Source organism: Eptesicus fuscus, chromosome 3 (genome assembly GCF_027574615.1).
Source record: "Eptesicus fuscus isolate TK198812 chromosome 3, DD_ASM_mEF_20220401, whole genome shotgun sequence".
In the NCBI taxonomy this organism is placed as follows: Eukaryota; Metazoa; Chordata; class Mammalia; order Chiroptera; family Vespertilionidae; genus Eptesicus; species Eptesicus fuscus.
In genome coordinates, this window is record NC_072475.1 from 76,706,383 (window position 1) to 76,712,589 (window position 6,207).

General features: G+C 46.4%; 1 pseudogene; it reads right to left on the reverse strand.

The window, feature by feature from the left end:
- Nucleotides 1-641: 641 nt before the first annotated feature.
- Nucleotides 642-1,222, reverse strand: LOC103303086 (CREB-binding protein-like; annotated as a pseudogene).
- Between the last annotated feature and the right edge of the window lie 4,985 nt (nucleotides 1,223-6,207).

Here is a 6,207-nt window from a genome sequence, read left to right on the forward strand (position 1 = left end):
CATGGTGTGGTGAAGGCTGGGGTATGTCCGTGGTGATGGCTGGAATGTGGAGGCTGGGACTGGGGTCTGGAGACTGGACAGGGGCCATAGATCTCAACAGACTACTGAGGGATGTGGCCAGAGAGGTGAGGCCTGAGAGGTGAGGGATGTGGCCAGAGAGGTGAGGCCTGAGAGGTGAGGGATGTGGCCAGAGAGGTGAGGCCTGTGGTTCTCTGAGAGCATGTCCTGCTGGTGCTCAGGGGGTTTGTTAGGTCTGTGCTGACAGGAGACAGGCCAAGAGATGTTGTGAGAGTTTTAGAAATTTTATTTTTAACACACATCAGTATATCCATTTCAGCAAGTGTAGGGAGGGTGGGATATTTATGTGTCTGTGTGGGTCGGATGTAGGTACAGGCGGTTGCAAGAAGCTGGGTCTAGTGTTGCTTTTCTCAGCTGCTTAGCTTCTCTTGTGACACCTTAAAGGAAAATAACAGGAAAACAGCAGAGAGGGCAGGAGCCTCAAGTGGGGACAATAGAAAAGTACTGAGCAGAGAGGAGAAACTGAGGGCAGGGGAAAGGTACAGAATACGCCTAACAGGTTTGGCTGGCCTGGGACCCAATCTGCTGCTGGATCCGCCGCTGCTGCATGGCTGCGGGTAGCGTCAGCACCCCTGAGGTTGCTGGAACTGGACCTGTCCTGCCAGGCCTGCAGCCATGCCAGCGCTGCCTTTCTGTTGCTGCTGCTGCTGCTGCTGCTGCTGCTCCGCGGCATCTCTCTGTACTGTGGTTCATACTCGCCACGCTGGGGTTGCGCCCCGGGTTCATGATGTTCAAGGCCTGGCCCTGGGGGTTCAGGCCTCCCATTGCTTGCTGCTGTGGAAGGACAGCAGGTCGTGGCCTGCTGGCTTGCATGGCGTTCAGGTTCAGCAGGCTGGGCTAGAGCCAAAGGCCAGGCTGGCTGGCCACTTACTTGGCTGTGTGCTCTTTGATGAGAGCTGCCATCAGCTGAGGGTTTGACTTGAGGATGTTGAGCCTGTGCTGCTGCTGGGGGAGCTGGGAGACTTCAGGTCCACAGCAGGTCCTCAAAGGCACCTGGAGAGATGCTCCGAGGTGGCTGCGCCTTGGGTCTGCATAGACATTCCGGGTCTGGGCATGCCTCACATTGGCTGTTGCTGGGGGATGGTGCAGGCTGCCACTGCCGGGGGTAAGAGGGCAGAATAACAGGCCCACTGACCTTGTTGGGTCACATTCAGACCCATGGGGGCCATCTGGCTCTCGGGGTGGAAGGCAGACTCGGCTGAGGTATGGTGCCGGTGTTGATGGTGGCGTCCGCTGGCGCATGAGCTATGCATGCAGCTGACGGTGCTGTATCTCCTGCTGGCAGAGCTTCTGCTTGATGTTGAGGCAGTCGGGAATGGGGCATGCATTTTCTTGGCAGTGTTTGGCATGGTAGCAGCAAAGGGTCATGAAATGCTTGTACACTCCACAACCTCCATTGGTCTTGTGCTGGCAGCCCTTGGTGTGCTGCACAACCCACTTCATCTTCTGGCAGGACGGCTATGGGCAGTTGGAGTCGCGGTACTGGTGGGCATGCCTCAGGGACTGGATGCAGCACTGGATGGCCTAGCGCAGCCACTCCCAGAGGCCCCTGAACTGCAGCTCACCCTGGCTGCCGTCCTCATCGTCCAGGCCCAGCCCCACCTTCACCATCTTGTGGGTGTGGCCCTTTATGTTGTAGCAGTTGATGTCCTCACACCAGCCACCGCACCCTAGGCAGAGGCACTGCCTCCGCTCTGGATTCCTCAATGGTGGTTCCCACCTCCTCTGCTCTATCTCCCACTGCAGCAGTTATTGTCTCCTCTGCTCTGGCTCCCAAGGTGGCAGTTACCACCTCCTCTGCTCCTGCTCCCGTACCGCCTCCTCCACTCCTGCTCCCCAGGCTGTGGCAATGCCTTCTCTCCTGCGGTGTCGCTTCTCCTGTGCTGCCAGCCCAGGAAGCCGCTGTGGCTTTGTCCGAAAGGACGTCTGGTCTAATTAGCATATTACCCTTTTATTATTACAGATAGGCTAGAGGCCTGATGCACGAATTCATTCACCAGTGGGGTCCCTTGGCCTGGCCTGCGGGATCGGGCTGAAATCAGCTCTCTGCAGGGGTTTTAGATTGTCAGAGGGCACAGGCCAGGTCGAGGGACCCCGCCAGTGCACAATAAGGGCCGGGGAGGGACGCAGGAGGGCTCCAGGGCATGTCCGGACCATCTCGCTCAGTCTCAATTGGCTGGAATACAGCAGCAAGCTAACCTACCAGTCAGAGCGTCTGCCCCCTGGTGGTCAGTGCATGTCATAGCGACTGGTTGATTGGTCGACTGTCTACCCCCTGGTGGTCAGTGCACACCATAGCAAGTGGTTGAGCAGCCTTAGCATATCATTAGCATCAATATGATTGGTTGAACAGCTGACCAGTCGACCGGACACTTAGCATATTAGGCTTTTATTATATAGGATATTCAGTAAAAAAAATGGAAACTTCAAAAGATTATACAAGGATTTGAAATTATTTTACTGAAATGTACACTGAGTGGCCAGATTATTATGATCTCTGAATGCATAATAATCTGGCCACTCAGTGTATTTGTATCTCAAATGGGCACCAAAAGTATTCTAGACTTTTGCTGGAGATCAACCACCTATTTGCCCTGATCTTTCTATCAGCCAGTGCAAAGGGGAAAACTGATCAGGTGCACAATTTATAGTATCTTTGATATCAAATAAATGAGGTACTCAAGAGAAGTACACTGGGTGGCCAGATTATTATACGTTCAGAGATCATAATAATCTGGCCACTCAGTGTATAGTGTAAAACAGAGATTAATGTGCCAGATGTTTAATTAATAAGGAATAGCTTGGGATAAAACCCTTTGAAGGAAGAGAAAGAAAAAATTGTGCAGGGGATAAGTTGATCTGTGATGCAAGCCCAATGTCAGTCCTGGTGGTAGATTCGGAATGGCCTTTAGGGAATTCCTGAGGGGGCAAGAGGGACTTTATACTCTAGGTCCAATAGCTTTTGCATATCATTGGATATGGGCCAGCTCTGAAGTATCTATTCACCTGAAGCAATTTGTGAGCCTCAGTATAAGATTATCTACTGACAACACTCTCAGCAGCTTAGGGAACATACTCTTTACTAAGGAGGTAGGGGTGGGGGTTGGATTGCACATCACAGTGACCACTGATTGGGTGACCAAGTTTTCTATTTTTCTCCCCACCTTCTGTTGGCATCAAAGTAAAAGTTTATGATGTTCAGGATTAAAATGAAACCCCTAAAATTCAGACTACCTTTACCACCCAGCTCTCTTATTTGTTAAATTTCATGTTGACAGGTTAAGTCCTTTAGTAGCAGCTCAGCAGTCCATTTAAAATAAAATGTTAAAGATAGATTATCCATCATTCAAATTCTTTGAACTGGGAGGGACACTAAGTTGCACCATATTTTCAATGTCAGTAGAGTCTCCTCCCTATGGAGGTAAAACATAACATTCCAAATCTTCAGGATGGATGTACATAGTGACTTCCTTCTAAAGAATTCAATATGAAAGGGAGAAAAAAATAATAACTTAATGGTTGGAAAAGCTGACAACCACTACATGAGCCAAGAAAGTGATCAAGGATAACAGCACCATTGACAAGACATTTTAATACCATATACCCTTGATAGTACATAGAGAAAGGCACTTTGCCTGTGATTTCTTTCTTTCTCCTACAACCAATAAACTCAGTCTAATCATGAAAAAATATCATACACACCTATATTTAAGATAATCATGGAAAAACACCTGCTCAGTACTCCTCAAAAATGACAAGGTTATAATAAACCTAAAATCTGAGAAACTGTATGTCTAGAACAACATAAGTAGACATGATGACTAAGTTTAATATAGTATATCCAGGATGGGTTCCTGGAACAATAAAGGACATGAAGTAAAAAAATAAGATCAGAATAAAGTATAGACTTTAGTTAATAATAATGTATCAGTATGACACATTGGTTGTGAAAAATGTACCACAGTAATGTTAACAATAGGAGAATCTAGGTTTGGAGTATATAACCCTTTGAACTATTCTTGCCAATTTTCTGTACCTGTAAAACGTTTTAAAATTAAAACGTTTACTTAACAAACAAATACATAAAACATATTCATGGTAAAATTAGTAAAACATTATTTGACTAAAAAATTGCTCTACCTTTAATGTGATTGTTTCACTGACAGTTTTATTTAACTGATTGAGTTGACTTTTCTACTTATTGTGCTATAATCATACTTATAAAGTTGAAGTTACATTAGCAGCTTTCCCTCTTGATTGAGATCAAGTTACATTTAAATTATTACATTATTATTTATTACTAGAGGCCCGATGCACGAAGATTCGTGCAAGAATGGGCCTTCCTTCCCATGGCTGCCAGCACCGCCTTCACTATGGCCAGAGCTGCCTTTCCGCTCTGGCCTGGAGCTGCCTTTCCACCTTCCACACTGCCCAGAGGCCCACAAGCATCCCGCCCCACCCCTGGCCACTCGGCACCTGTGTATGCAAATTAACCTGCCATCTTTGTTGGGTTAATTTGCATACTCATGATTGGCTGGTGGGTGTTGCAATGGCACAGTCAATTAGCATGTTACTCTTTTATTAGATACTTGATAGAGTAAGCAGACCTTGCCTTTTCTTTCTGAGAGCAAATGTTTGAATTTAGTCAGCCTCCCCAAACCTTCAGAGCATTTAATTTACATTTAATTATTTACATTAACTGCAAAGAATCACATTAGTACATTAAATTTACATCAGAAACACATTTAAAATGTATTTAAATATTTTACTATTCAGAAAAAATATTAAATGATTGTTTCAGTTGAGTATATCACTCTAATTAGATATGACATATATAATTTTTTAAATATTTCCAGTGTCAGAAATGTGAAGACACTTGCAAAAAATTTAACATTTAAATGAAAAAGCTATTTCCTTTTACTCTTTTGGGAGACTGCAAATTCAACTAAAAATACCTTCAGCTAGTTGATTCAGTTAATTCCTTTGATCATAAGATCACAGGAATTAACACAACACTTTATAGATAATAAGTGTTAAACAAAGTGAATATATTGACACATCTCCAATATGCATGATTGGAGAGTGCAACTTCTATACAAGATTTCCAGTCTATTGAGTAAGTGGTAATAACAATCTATTTTAGAAAATTTATATAGAATCTTCTAAATATATAACATTTAGAAAAATATACTCTAGATTTCAATAAAAATTATGATAATATTTGTACCATAAGAAGTGTATAACTTCACTGAAAAGTAAGTACAAAGACAGGATAGAACCAAAAAAGAGAAATCACTTCTTGGACGGAACACAACACCCTACAATATTTAATACTAGAAGCCCGGTGTACGGATTCGTGCACTGGTGGGGTTTCTCGGTGTGGCCTGAGGGGATCAGGCTGAAACTGGCATTGAACATCTCCCGAGGGATGTAGTAGTGCAAAAGATGTAAGGCGGCCAGGGAGGAGCCGCTCCCACTCATCCTGACCCTGCTCATCCTGATCAGCTGAAATCTGCCCCGTCTTCCACCGCCACCCCTCGCATCTCCTGGTCTGCCACACCCAGCAATGGAGAAGTGGGTCCCTAGGGCAGAGATCCCACGGCCTCGCTAGGGGTGCAGACTGAGGTTCAGAGAAGTAGGGAGAGTTCCTCAGGGGTGCCCTGATCAGACTGGGGAGTTGCAGTAGCTGCGTGGAAAGGCCACCCACTTCACACACTGTCCTTCAATTCCTGGGTTGGCTCTGGTCTGATAAGAGGAGGTGGGTGCTAGGGACGGAGTTCGTGGTCTCCTTTTCCCCTCCCTCCATCCCTCAGTCCCCACTGCCTGGTGAGGACATGGCCAGAGGGGTTGATGGGGGTCAGGGGCACTGTGCCTCCAGAGAGGTTCCTGGAGAGCAGCAGAATTTGGGCCAATGCCCCAGCCTGCCAATGCGAACTGCCACTCAGCCCCACCTGTTTGTGATCTTTCATAGACTCAATCGCCTGTTTCTCTTTTCATCTGTCCAAATTGACTTTGACTGCCCCCTGGTGGATAGTGTGCATCATAGCAACTAGTCAGTGTGCATCATAGCGACTGGTATATGTGAGGCCTGGTGCATGAAATTCGTGCACAGGGGGGAGGGTGTGTCCC